Consider the following 14,131-nt stretch of genomic DNA (forward strand, 5'->3'; position numbering starts at 1 on the left):
CTAATAAGAGCTAATACTTTTACCCATCTTTGTACGCCAATCCTACCACATCTACTCCACTCCTTCCCCATCAAGACACATTCTTCAGTCAAGCACACCTTACCTCCAATTCCAAGGGCAGGTCCTGAATGGTCTAAGCCAATCAGTATTATCCCATTTCCCACCACAATTAATTGAAAGATGAATGCATGTCCTGAAATGATCCAATCAGGATAAAGTTCAGGAAGTTCGTTCAGTGGCTCTAGGGAGAGATGGTAGCTCTTTTCTCTCACGACTATGAAGGAAGTCAATCTGAGAAGAGCCCACAGACAGAAGTACAGAGCTGGGAGGATCTTAAGGAAAGGAAGACGGAGCCCTGACCTATCCTACCTCTACAATTTTTGGTTATGTGAGCCACTTAACTGCTTTTATCAATTATCCCATTTGAACTGGGATTTCTGACACTTGCAATTCAAAGCATCTAACTGATACATCCTGGTGCATGGCTGAATAAATCACTGAATGAAAGACTGCACACTTCCAATTATTTAACTCAGACTTTAAGTTCTCTGGGAGCAGAAACCCTGGTCAATCTTGGTCACCCAGGGCCAAACAGAGTTTCTGTACACAAGCCCTCCATAAGTACTTTTTAAAATAAATGAATGAAATGAAACTTAACAAATCACAATCAGGCGCAGTAGCTGGTACCTGTAATCCCAGCACTTTGGGAGGCCAAGGTGGGTGGATCACCTGAGGTCAGGAGTTTGAGACCAGCCTGGCCAACATGGCGAAACCCCGCCTCTACTAAAAATACAAAAATTAGCTGGGCATGGTGGCGGGCACCTGTAATCCCAGTTACTCAGGAGGCTGAGGCAGGAGAATAGGATAATCGCTTCAACCTGGGAGGCAGAGGTTGCAGTGAGCCAAGATCAAGCCACTGCTTTCCAGCCTGGGCGGCAGAGCGAGACTCTGTCTCAAGAAAAAAAAAAAAAAAAAAGCCTGGGCATGGTGGCTCATGCCTGTAATCCCAGCACTTTGGGAGGCCGAGGCAGGCGGATCACAAGGTCAGGAGTTCGAGACCAGCCTGACCAACATGGTGAAACCCCCATCTCCACTAAAAATACAATAATTAGCTGGGCATGGTGGCACGCACCTGTAACCCCAGCTCTCGGGAGGCTGAAGCAGGAGAATTGCTTGAACCCGGGAGGCGGAGGTTGCAGTGAGCCAAGATCATGCCACTGCACTCCAGCCTGGGCGACAGAGCAAGACTCAGTCTCAAGAAAAAAAAAAAGAAAGAAAGAAAGAAAGAAACTAGGAAACTTACCAATCACCTCACATTTCAGAAGCTTTGAAAGCCCTACTCCCCAGACCTACCTGGATCAAAGGAGGGTCAAGAGGAAGCCCATATGATTTTGGAGCCATCAGACAGGGCTGGGCTCAAATCGTGACTCTAAATAAGCCTCGGCTTCTTCCCCTGAAAAATGGAGACAATAATACCTATCTCCCTGGGCAGGAGGAGCCATGTCAAAGAACCAGGGGGAGGTCTCATTCAAGAAATATTTATTTCCCCCCTGTTCAGCTAACCCTACTTCATTCCATGGGTTCTGCTCTGGGGTTCAGAAACGGGAGTCATCATATGGACAGAGTGGTGGGACACAGCCCAGATCACCCAGCAGAGCCAGCCCTGGGAGGATGAGAACAGGTGAGGCACACCCTAAGCCTCCCATACCTCAATATCCATCAGTCCCTTTGGGAGCAGCATCCTAGGCAGACAGCATAGATAAAACTGGGCCATCCAGCTTCTTGGTTTTGCTGGTTGCCTCCTTACAGAGGGGTGGGACTAGTGCAACTCCCATTATCATAGATCTGTACAACCTTAGAGGCTGTCATTTAACCGTTTAGAAGTAATATGGAACTTGGCTAGACTGTAAGCTCCAAGAGGGCAGGGGCTTGAATCATTCACTAGTCCATCTCTGGTACCCAGGTAGGCAATCAATGGAATATTTCCTGAGTACATGAGTGAAGATGAATGAGTGGATAAACAAATATTGATGAAATCAAGATCTCAGAAGAGAACTATGGCAAAACCCTATTATTTAGTACAGTCTGCTGGCTATGCAGCAGCTAAATCAAATACCAGGCAATGCAAGGGGCTTCTGAAACTAGCAGACCTAGACTGAATTCTGGCCTTGTCAGAGCCCAGGCCTATGACCTCGGGCAAGTTCCTAAACTCTCTGAGCTAGTTTCTTTAACAAACACAATTATCAAGATTAAATAAAAAATTTTTAATTGCTGCCAGATGCAGTGGCTTGTGCCTGTAATCTCAGCACTTTGGGAGGCCGAGGTGGGAGGATGGCTTGAGCCCAAGAGTTCAAGACCAGCCTGAGCAACATGGGAGACCCCTTCTCTAAACATACAAAAAATTAGCCACGCATGGTGCTGCTTGCCTGTGGTCCCAGCTACTCGGGGAGGCTGAGGTGGATCACCTGAGCCTGGGAAGTCAAGGCTGCAGTGAGCCATGATTGTGCCACTGCACTCCAGCCTGGGCAACAGAGTGAAACCCTGTTTAAAAAAAAAGAAAGAAAGAAAGAACAAAAGAAAGAAGGAAAGAAAAAGAAAAAAAATTAGCTAGGTGTGATGTGTGCCTGTAGTCCCAGATACTCAGGAGGGAGGCAGGATGATTGCTTGAGCCTGGGAGACTGAGGCTGCAGTAAGCTAGAATCATACCACTGCACACCAACCTGGGCCACAGAGCAAGGCCTTGTCTCAAAAAAATGAAATAACATAAATTAAAATAAAAATAAACGTGGGGTGATGTCAATTAAAGTGTCTAGCCCAGCATCTATGGCATAAAATAGGGACCCAGAAAATGTCCCTTCCCTATGAATGCCCTTTACGTTTGGAAACAGCTATCATATGTCTCCCCTGTCTCCTATTTCTTGTTAAATATTTCAGCTAATTTAATGGTATCCTTAAATGACTTGATTTCAGAGCCCTCTTCTATCCCTCCCCTCTGCAAAGGCTCCATCTGTTAAAACCCCACTCGGGGTATTGCATAACCAGCTCGCAGAATCAGCAGCACGCTCCTGTTTGCTCATTCATCTGTTAATTCATTCACTGAGTAAACACTGATTAAAAACCTACTATATTGGACATCCTTGGCTTTTGCCTACCCACCATTCACAAACGGTACCCGCATTTCCCTGGAAACCTGCAATCTTTCCCTCATTCTCAGGCTCTGTACCTGAGCAGGTGCAAGCTGCACCCAATCTCCCTCAGGGGGAGGGCATTTGATCCAAGATGGCCAATCAGAGCGTCGCATTTGCCTGCCACAGCGATTGGTTCAGGGCTGTGCATGTTACCCAGAAAAGACCAATCAGAAAGACAGTTGGACTCAGTTCTAAGACTTGTTGAACTACTGGAACAGTGGCCTTTTTTTACCTCCTGCTAGAACCGCTGACAACCATTTTGGACCACAATCCAAAAGAAAAGGGAGGCAGCGTTAAAGATGGTGAAAAACTGTGTAAGCCTTGGCAACACTTTAAGCCTTGGATCCTCCAGGCCTTATGTTTCACTCCTAGATTCTTCAATTACATAAACCAACAAATCCCCTTTCTGCGGAAGCCAGTTCGAGGCGAGATTCTGTTTCAAGGTCGACAGAATCCTGACTAATGAAATCCGAAGTGCTGTGGTGTATGCTGCATGCTGGCTATACACAGATGAAGCAAGGTGATCCATACCATCCTTCCAGGCACTCACAGGCTGATGTGGAGACAGCCACAAACAATTACAGTTATTTAAAGCCAATAAGATAACTGCTTTAATTAAATACTACACAGTGCAATATGAGCACAGCAAAGCACCTGGGTCCAGGAAGGCCTCACAGAGCAATGGCGATTAAACCTATTCCCTCTCTCTATTCAGGCAGTGAAGATGGAATTACTAGTTGGAGGAGTCAGATAACACTGTTGATTCACATTCATCTTACAGTAAACTAAAACCATTACATCCCACATTGCACAGAAGGGCGATGATACTTAAAGCTCTTAACAGCTCTCTCTGAGCCTACAAAATACTGTCTCAAGAGACCAGCGAAGTGCTAAGGTCAAATAACTCTCACTTGCAAGTGTTTCATCTGAATTGTGCAGATAATGGAACGCTCTTAAATACTACCCAGGTCAGTTTTTGTGATTTTGATTCCATACGCTTAAATTTTCATTCCATCCTTCTTGACCATTTGGATTTCTTGTCCATTTGTGTGCTGATCACATCACAACAGCATCAAAACAGCCCTTTCAAGATGAATAACCTACTTACTGAATTTATTTCCAGATGATCAAGGGAAGGGGAAGAGAGAAAGTCTCTGGTTCTATAAAACATTTCCTGATGGGTTAGAAATGTGGCTGATTGCAGAAAACAACAATAACAACAATAAAAAGCACCTCTGGGAACATCTGTTTTGAGAAGAAAGGCCCCTAAAGGTCAGTCTTTTTAAGTGAACAGAAGCTGGTGTCTCTTAGTCCTTTGATGATGCATACTCAACGGGAAAGTTGTAAAGATAAAATAATTCAGGAAACGAGGACATCGCAGGACAAATTCTCCTTGCCTTTATTGTTTCTAAACACATCAGCAATTCATGTGGTCCAGAAACACAAGCTACAGCTTTCCAGAACAAAGAATCTTACAGTTGGAAAAGTTAGTACTGACTGAATACTTCCATGTGGACTCAAGAGAGGTGCCAGGGACTAGTGTCAGGAGAGACAAAGTTAAGATGCCTCTCAGATAACTCAGATTTCTATGAAGCAACTGGGTTACCCGTTTCCAAAACACCTTGCAGGCCGTCACGGAATTTCCCTTCCTCTACCTGCATGCCACAGGACTTTGCACAACAAAGGTACCATCCATTTTCTTGAAAATGGGATTATCGGGCCAAGCACAGTGGCTCACACCTGTAATCCCAGCACTTTGGGAGGCCAAGTCAGGAGGATCACTTGAGCCCAGGAGTTCAAGACCAGCCTGGGCAAGATAGGGAGACCCCTGTCTCTACAAAATGAAAAAAGTGAGCCAGGCGTGGTGGCACATGCCTGTAGTCCCAGCTACTCAGGAGGCTGAGCCTGGGAGGTCGAGGCTGCAGTGAGCCGTGATCGTGCCACTGCACTTCAGCCTGGGTAATCAAGCAAAAGTCTGCCTCCAAAGAAATAAAGAAAAAGGAAAAGAAAATGAGATTTATCATTTATCACACATTTACTGGGCAGCTCTGTAGTCCAGGTATCAGCAGGCAATGGAGAGAACTCCAGTGTTATGGATGTGTGAGGACACCTCCTCACATCCTTACCTGTGTGATCTGTCTTACCTGTGAGCAGATAACACAGGTAATTGCCTGGTGCTTGGCAAATGCTCAATAAATGTTGGTTTCCCATGGGGCATATGCAACCCCACCAAGGAGACCTGCTAAATCTCCTCTATAAACATTCAAAGAAACATGAAAGGACATATAGCAGGATATCTTCCACCCACCCAAGACCCACAATCCCCTAAGCTTTTCCAAGAGATATACAGAATTCCCCCAGACACTGTGTGTGTGTGTGTGTCCTTCCAGCAATCGCCTAGGCATAATCAAGCATGAGTATGTGTGTGGGTGGGTGTGTATAAACACTTATACCCTCTTCTTGTTTTCCTACATCTGGCAGCATATCACATATACTTTCCTGCAAATTGCTTTATTCTTAAACTTAAGAATATATCCTGAAAATCATTCCTTCTTAGCAGATATGACCTACTATTTTAAACAATGGCGGAGCAATCCACTTTAAGAATATACATTCAGGCCGGGCACGGTGGCCCACGCCTGTAATCCCAGCACTTTGGGAGGCCGAGGCAGGTGGATCACAAGGCCAGGAGATCGAGACCATCCTGGCTAACACGGTGAAACCCCGTCTCTACTAAAAATACAAAAAATTAACCGGGCGTGGTCGCAGGCGCCTGTAGTCCCAGCTACTTGGGAGGCTGAAGCAGGAGAATGGCGTGAACCCAGGAGGCAGAGCTTGCAGTGAGCCGAGATCGCGCCACTGCACTCCAGCCTGGGCGACAGAGCAAGACTCTGTCTCAAAAAAAAAAAAGAATATACATTCAATCAATTCGTTACTTTTTGTTTTTTGGAGTTTTGTTTGTTCATTTTTTGAGGCAGAGTCTTGCTCTTGTCACCGAGGCTGGAGTGCAGTGGTGCAGTCTCGGCTCACTGCAGCCTCTGCCTCCCAGATTCAAGCTATTCTCCTACCTGGGCTTCCCGAGTAACTGGGATTACAGGTGTGGGCCACAACACCCAGCTAATTTTTGTATTTTTTGGTAGAGACACAGTTTCTACCATGTTGGTCAGGCTGGTCTCAAACTCCTGGCCTCAAGTGATCTGCCTACCTCGACTTCCAAAGTGCTGATTATAGGCATGAGCCACTGCGCCCAGCCTAAATCAATTCCTTATTGACATACATTAAGTTGCTTCCACAGTCTTTCTATTACTAGCAATGCTGCAATGAGTATATGTTACATGCATCTTCACACACATTTATAACTATAGGAAACATAGAATTTATAAGAGAAAATCCTTGAAGCAGAATTGCAGGATCAGAGGGTATGTGCACTTAAAATGGTGCCAAATGGCCCTCCAAAGAAGTTGTACTAATTTTCACTCTCATCAGTAGTAGAATGAGTATGCCTGTTTCTCCAACCACAGTCACAAAAGGTTGTTTTGTTTTGTTTTTAAATACAAAAGAAGAAAGGCAGAGCTCACTCTTGTCCCATTGTCTCTTCTTGCCTCTGTGATATCATTAATGACATGACTACTTCTTAAAAATTCCACACCTGGATGCAAAACCCAGAGATCAAAGTTTAAAAAAGGCCGGGCGCAGTGGCTCATGCCTGTAATCCTAGCACTTTGGGAGGCCAAGGCAGGAGGATCACTTGAGTCCAGGAATTCAAGACCAGCCTCTATAAAAAATAAATTTTACTCTATTTTTAAATTTTTAATTAATTATTTTTTGAGATAGGGCCTCACTCCATGGCCCAGGCTGGAGTGCAGAGGACCAATTCTGGCTCACTGCCACCTGGGTTCAAACAATCCTCCCACCTCAGCCTCCCAGGTAGCTGGGAATACAGGTGCATACCACCACACCCAGCTAATTTATATTTTTTTTGTAGAAACAGGGTTTCGCCATGTTGCCCAGGCTGGTCTTAAACTCCTGAGCTCAAGTGATCCTCCCACCTTGGCTTCTCAAAATGCTGGGATTGCAGGCATAAGCCACCAAGCACAGACAAAAATAAATTTTTTAAAAAATTATCCATGAGTGTTTTTTAAAAAATTACTGCAGTGGCCCATAATCGCTTCACTGCACTCAAGCCTGGGCAACAGAGCGAGGCCCTACCTCAAAAATAAAAAAACAACAACAGAGTTTAAAATAAAATGAATGCCAAAGGCAGTGGTGTTCTGAAGGTGGCTATACTGACTCAAGAGTCCTAACCATGTTCATTTCTTCCAAACTCCGTGTTCAGTGGCATCATGTTGGTAGCTTGAAACTGGTCATGGTGGAAGTATTTACACCATAGGAATCAGCAAATGCTACAAATTAGGGCTTCTTTTCTTTTCTTTCTTCTTTTTCTTTTCTTTGTTTGTTTTTTTTTTTTTTTTTTTTTTGAGACGGAGTCTTGCTCTGTCACCCAGGCTGGAGTGCAGTGGCGTGATCTCGGCTCACTGCAAACTCCACCTCCCGGGTTCACGCCATTCTCCTGCTTCAGCCTCCCGAGTAGCTGGGACTACAGGCGCCTGCCACCACGCCTGGCTAATTTTTTGTATTTTTAGTAGAGACGGGGTTTCACCCTGTTAGCCAGGATGGTCTCGATCTCCTGACCTCGTGATCTGCCTGCCTCAGCCTCCCAAAGTGCTGGGATTACAGGTGTGAGCCACCGTGCCCAGTTTTCTTTCCTTTTTAAATCACTGTAAACATTTACCAGCACACCAATGTGGACTACAGTGAAAACTGAGGGTATACCACCCTCCTTCGAATATTTTGCCCTCAATGGTGACCTGGTCACAAATTCTTGGAACCTAAGGATTGGAAGATGTCTGAAAGGACATCTAATCCTTACGTCTTCTAATACTGCCTCTCCCTTAGTCCCTCTATGTAGATGTAAGTAGTGCCATTGATACTTCTTCACCATTATTTCATATACCCATCTCTTTTTCGCTTAGTGCCCACTCTTGGTGATTTCCCATAGTATAATACTTGCAAACACAGACCCAAGGCTACCCAAGACAGCCTGGAGTCAAATCCCAGATCCATCACTTACCAGCTATGTGACCATGAGCTAGTGGCTTAAACTGCTATTTAGTTTATTTGTCTATAAAATTCAGATGATCATAATGCCTCCTCATAATTTTGTTCTAAGGAGTAAATGAGTTAATGCAAATAAAGTACACAGAACAATGGCATGTACTATGCACTTAACAAATTTTAACTGTCATTGTCTCTCAGCTCAGCTCATTAATTCTCTCTTTAGCTATGTCTAATCTGTCATTTAACTCTTTTGTTGGATTTCAATTTTAATGATTATTTTTCCTTTCAATTCAGCTGCTCTTCAAGTCAACCTATTCTTTTTCCATCTTTCTTTACATTTTTTATATCATCTTTAGTTCTTAATCATTTTATTTCTTTTTTCTTGTGAGCCTAAACTAAGACATCTTAATCATTTTAAATATACCATTTTTATAGTCTCTTATAAATGGTTTTATTATTTCCAACTTGGAATGGTTTCCTGAATATAGTTTTTCATTGTGAACTCGTCTTCAGAGGTCATTCTCACTGTGGGAGTGCTGTTAGGTATGGGTTGTTGAAATATGCCTATGGAATGACTTTGCATTTGCAGTAGAGGTTTCCACGGTACTAGACCAGTTCTTACGTTAATTTTTCAGGTTGAAGGGTCTCATACCTCATAAGTAATAAAAAATACAGATTCCACAACCACATATAGTACAATCCCATGTGTTTAAGTTCTTGCTGGTAATTTTTTTTCCAGCCAAGTCAAGCTTCCTCTCTATTTCTCCAAGTATTGAAGTGTTTCTAGCCCCTTTTCATGAAAAAGTCAGACCTTCAAGGCTCCAGAGCACTCAATTCCACCTTGAGCCCAGGTCTCCTTCCTAGAGCCACCGTGCCATTAAAACTTTGGCCCTCAGGCTCTATAGCTTCTGTGCAAAAGCCCCAGGAGTAGTCATGGCTTCAGCTCACATGCCACCATTTAGCTTAAGTTTGTCCTCCTTTTTTTTTTTTTTTTTTTGAGGTGGATTCTTGCTCTGTCGCCCAGGCTAGAGTGCAGTGGCTTAATCTCTGCTCACCGCAACTTTCCCCTCCCAGGTTCAGGCAATTCTCCTGCCTCAGCCTCCTGAGTAGCTGGAATTACAGGCATGTGCCACCACACCCGGCTAATTTTTGTATTTTTAGTAGAGACAGGCCTTCACCATGTTGGCCAGGCTGGTCTGGAACTCCTGACCTCAAGTGATCTGCCTGCCTTGGCCTCCCAAAGTGCTAGGATTACAGGCGTGAGCCACCGCGGCCGGCCTATCCTCATTTTTGACATTTGCAGGTTTCCCTTTCTTCAGCGCTCCCCTAGATAAAATTCTTATATTTCCATCAATTCTGTATTCATACCAGGAAGGACTCACACAAGTCAGCTTAGTCCACCATGCTGCCAGAAGTATTCCAGGTCACTACATTTAATATAACCACTTATCCACACTTGAGTTCTGCCCACATTAAAATTGTATCTACTCAAGGGTTAGCTTCTAAAGCCAGCATGTTGTGTGAAAATTGAAAGAAGCCAAAATTCCCCTTGAAAAATCCCACAATAAGGTCTCAGGTTGGACACAAACCATCTTTCATGAAGTCCAACACAGCCAGTCTTTCCTTCAGCACTGGATTTGGTTTCTTAGGGTTGGGCACCATATGTAATAACTGACTTAGATTTAGGGGCCATGTTGTGTGATAATTAAAATCCATAAATATGAGAAACATACTTGGTGGCACAAGATGCTCACATCCTAAAAAGCCATAAGAACAAATGACCAACAGACGGAATAGCAGATCCATGTCTGCCATTCACACCCACTCCAAGAGAGATGCCCATTGGGTGGAATGACAGGATCACCTACACTATTTAAAGTGGTGTTTTATCCTTTTGCTTTTGTTGAGCAAGTATATTTGGATACGGCTAAGGTGGAAGCATGAATCTATGTTGACAGACATCAGAATAGTGCTTATCTCTGGGGCAATACTAAGTGCAAAGGGCATGAGGGAACTTTCTAGAAATATTGTATATCCTGATTTGGGTGGTGATTAGATGGGTGTAACATATCAAAATTTCACCAAGCTGTACGATTAAGATTTGTGCATTTTACAGCATGTAAGATAGCTCGATTAAAATAAAAGTTAAAAGCATGCCTACGTAGAAATGGCTGTACAGTATTTTGCCAAAGGTCCCCATCCTATGGTTAAGCCTCACCAGTGAGGATAGTTGGGAGGCTAGGAAACCGGGGGAAAAAAGAAGTAGAAAAGGGAAGTGCACTGTCACAGACAGAGGGCACCCAGGCTCCAAGAGTCAATGGTTTTCCGTGAAGGGCCTTATAGGGTTGACAAGACTACATTAGTTAAGAGCACTGACTTTTTTTTTTTTTTTTTTTTTGAGACGGAGTCTTGCTCTGTCACTCAGGCTGGAGTGCAGCGGCGCAATCTCAGCTCACTGCAACCTCCGCCTCCTGGGTTCAAGTGAGTATTTTGTATTTTTAGTATTTTTAGTAAATTTTGTATTTTTAGTAGAGACGGGGTTTCACCATGTTGGCCAGGCTCGTCTTGAACTCCTGACCTCAAGTGATCCACCCACCTCAGCCTCCCAAAGTGTTGGGATTACAGGTGTGAGCCACTGCGCCCAGCCTATAGTTCTTATTTAAACTAATAATTTGACCTAAAAACCTTGTAGGTTCATGGAGTGAATGAATATTCATAGAGTGAATGAAGGGATGTATATGTATTCTGATTTCAATAGAGGTAGGAGGTTCTTATTTCTATGCAACTGAAATCCATCTTGTAGCCATCACCATCCACTTTAATTTTTCCTCATAGGAAGTGTGGTTAAGAGTGCTGGCTCTGGAGCCAGATGACCATGGTCAAATTCCAGCTCTGTTACTTACCAACTGGGTAACCTTGAATGAGTTAGTCAAATTCCAGGCCTCAGTTTCTTCTCCTGTAAAAGAGTTATAGCAAGGATTAAGCAAGTTACAACAGTTCTCAGTACACAGAAAGCCCCCGGTAAATCTTAGCTATTGTTTTTTTTCCCATAGTAGAGGTACAGTTTGGGAATAACAACTCCAAATAGCATTTGTTTGTTTGATTGTTTGTTTTTTAAGACATAGTCTTGCTCTGTCGCCTAGGCTGGAGTGCAGTGGCACGATCTCGGCTCACTGCAACCTCTGCCTCCCAGGTTCAAGCAAGCATGCCTGGCTAATTTTTTTTATTTTTAGTAGAGACAGGGTTTCATCATGTTGGCCAGGCTGGTCTTGAACTCCTGACCTCAAGTGATCCACCAGCCTTGACCTCCCAAAGTGCTGAATTACAGGCATGAACCACCGCACCCAGCCCCAGATAGCATTTGTACAGTCCATTATATCACTGAATTGTTTTGCAAACAGTTTTCTCATTTAATGCTCAAACTAGTCTGGTATATTACAAATAAATAAACATTCAGAGAAGTTGAATAATTTGCTGAAGGTTGCACAGCAAGTAAAGAACAAAGACCTAAACCAAACTCCTATGACTGAAGGACAGTTTGGCTGGACTGTGTTGTCCTTAGGAGCATATACGGTGGGGCCAGCGCTATCCATGGAGATTCAGTATAAAGGATATTGGGACCCTTGGCTGCAGCAGCAAGTCTTGGTCCCAGCAAAATGCTCAGTTCAACTTGAGTTTAAAACGGTCTTAGTCATTCTGTCCCCTGAATCACTTCCTGTTTCAGGTTTCTACTTTGCAGAGAAAGAAACACAAACAGGTACATTACGCCAGCCTTGTCACCCTCCAAAATCTCCTACAGCAACAAAAGCTGATGAATTAAAGAGAAGTTTCATAAAACCACAGTTAACATCCCATTTAATGCATTAGCCAGCAGTTAGTGTGAAAATCTGAGCAAAGTCGGCAGTGTCTAGACACTCTTACTATTGAATGGAAGAGAAACAGGATGACTTTTTCTCTGGCCTTTATTCTGATTAAATCTTTAGCTGCCTTAGTGTTTTCTCTTTGCTTTTCATTGGGTGCTGAAACTACCGGAAGCTACTTAACCAGCCTTGTTTTATTCACAAAAGGTTTAGGGGCCATGTCTAATTGTCCAGAGAGAACCCTATCTGCTGATAATTTCAGCCACTTCGGCTGCTTTTGCAGCTTTTTGTTTGCCAGTGTAGGTTTTCTTTCTGTCGTTCTTCTTGCTATGGCATGAGTGTGGTTTCACATTCCCTTTTAAATAATAATCACCGAACTGCTCAGTGGCCAAGAAGAGGATTTAAGAACCATCTAGGCCAGGCACGGTGGCTCGCCCGTAATCCTAACATTTTAGGAGGCTGAGGTGGGAGGATCACTTGAGCCCAGTAATTTAGGGAGCTCTCGTCTCTACAAACAATTTAAAAATTAGCTGAGCCTGGTGGCACATGCCTGTTGTCCCAGCTACTTGGCAGGCTGAGACAGGAGGATCATTTGAGCCCAGGAGGTCGAGTCTGCAGTGACCCATGATGTGCACTGTGCTCCAGCCTGGGTGACAGAGCAACCTGTCTCCAAAGAAAATAAAAAAAAGAACCATCTAAGCATACTGCATACTCACAAACTATGTCCTCTTACGTACACACACAGACTCCACACATACCACACATTCATTCCATGTACACCCACCACACATACACCATACACACATCCCATGCACACACCCCACACACATCCCAGGAACATACCCCACACACATGCACACCACACACACACACCCCACATCACTCACACACCCAGCACACCCAGGGCATAGAGTGTGGCTCTGATAGAAGTAACATGGGCCTCTAAACAAGTGTGGCTTCTTTTCATTTCCAAGCTATAGGCAGAAAGCCTGGACTACAGCTCTGGAAACCAGATCTCGCCTCCTCTTCAGCCTCATAGCATGCGTCTCATCCCTTCTCAGTCTTTCGGAGCATCTGACTTGGGCGAGTCACTTAACTTCTGTTATAAAGTGAGGACACTCATTCACTCAATAGCTACTGATCACCTATTGTGTGCCAAGCATTGTGGCCATGGAGATAATTCCATGAATTAAACTGTCCCAGCCACCCAGGAGCTCTCCAAGATTAGGGGAGCAATTACAGGCAGATGAACGCTCTGAAGGAAAGGGGGTGAGGCAATCTCTGAAAAGGGTATTTAATTAACTCAGCAGGGGACGGAAAGTGATGGATAATCGAAGAAAGACTTCCCCAAGGAGGTGATACTGAAGCTGAGAAGTAAAAGTTAAGTTAGAATTGGCCAGAGGCAGGAAGGGATCCAGGCAGAGCTCTCGGCACAGGCAAAGGCTGGCAAGTTAGACTGCTGGTCCATTCAGCTAAGCACAGGAGGTGGAAGAGGGATGGGCCTCGGTATGTCAGGGGTGGGCTTGCCAGGGTTACCCGCCTGGGCCAGGTGCCCCCCTGAGGTCCCTCCCAGCCCTCAAGGCAGATTCTATCATCTTCTGAGAGCCCAGGTCCTCTCCTTCCCTGACAGCCTTTCCACCAGCATGCTGAAGTCGGCTCCAGAGGACAAGGGGAGTCCCAACCACCTCACGTGGACTCCTGCTCCTTCCTCTTTCATCTCCTCTCAGCAGTGACCAGACAGTGACTCAGGGAAGGGAGCTGTCCTCTATTTGTCATTTAGTTATTTAAAAAATACTCGCCTATAGTCCCAGCTACTCTAGAGGCTGAGAAAGGAGGATCACTTGAGCCTTGGAGTTCAAATCCAGCCTGGGCAACATAGTGAGACCCTGTCTCTATAAAAATAAAAATTAAAAAACACCCAGCGCTCTTATACCCAACTAGCCTTCTAACCAACTCCCTCCTTTC

The 14,131-nt window shown here is 44.4% G+C and overlaps 1 protein-coding gene across 10 annotated transcripts in view; it reads right to left on the bottom strand.

Annotated features, from left to right (window-relative positions):
- The window catches only part of CYRIB (CYFIP related Rac1 interactor B), a 175,980-nt gene that overhangs the window by 119,000 nt on the left and 42,849 nt on the right, over nt 1-14,131 (bottom strand). For 9 of the 10 annotated variants that reach the window (XM_034966584.3, XM_034966590.3, XM_034966595.3 and 6 more), the window contains exon 2: nt 11,210-11,262. The exons of the other annotated variant lie outside the window; for it this stretch is intronic. The gene's annotated coding sequence lies outside the window, so the exon portion shown is untranslated. The remainder of the gene's footprint in view (nt 1-11,209; nt 11,263-14,131) is intronic. 10 annotated transcript variants of the gene reach the window in all.

Source organism: Pan paniscus, chromosome 7 (assembly GCF_029289425.2).
Source record: "Pan paniscus chromosome 7, NHGRI_mPanPan1-v2.0_pri, whole genome shotgun sequence".
NCBI lineage: Eukaryota > Metazoa > Chordata > Mammalia > Primates > Hominidae > Pan > Pan paniscus.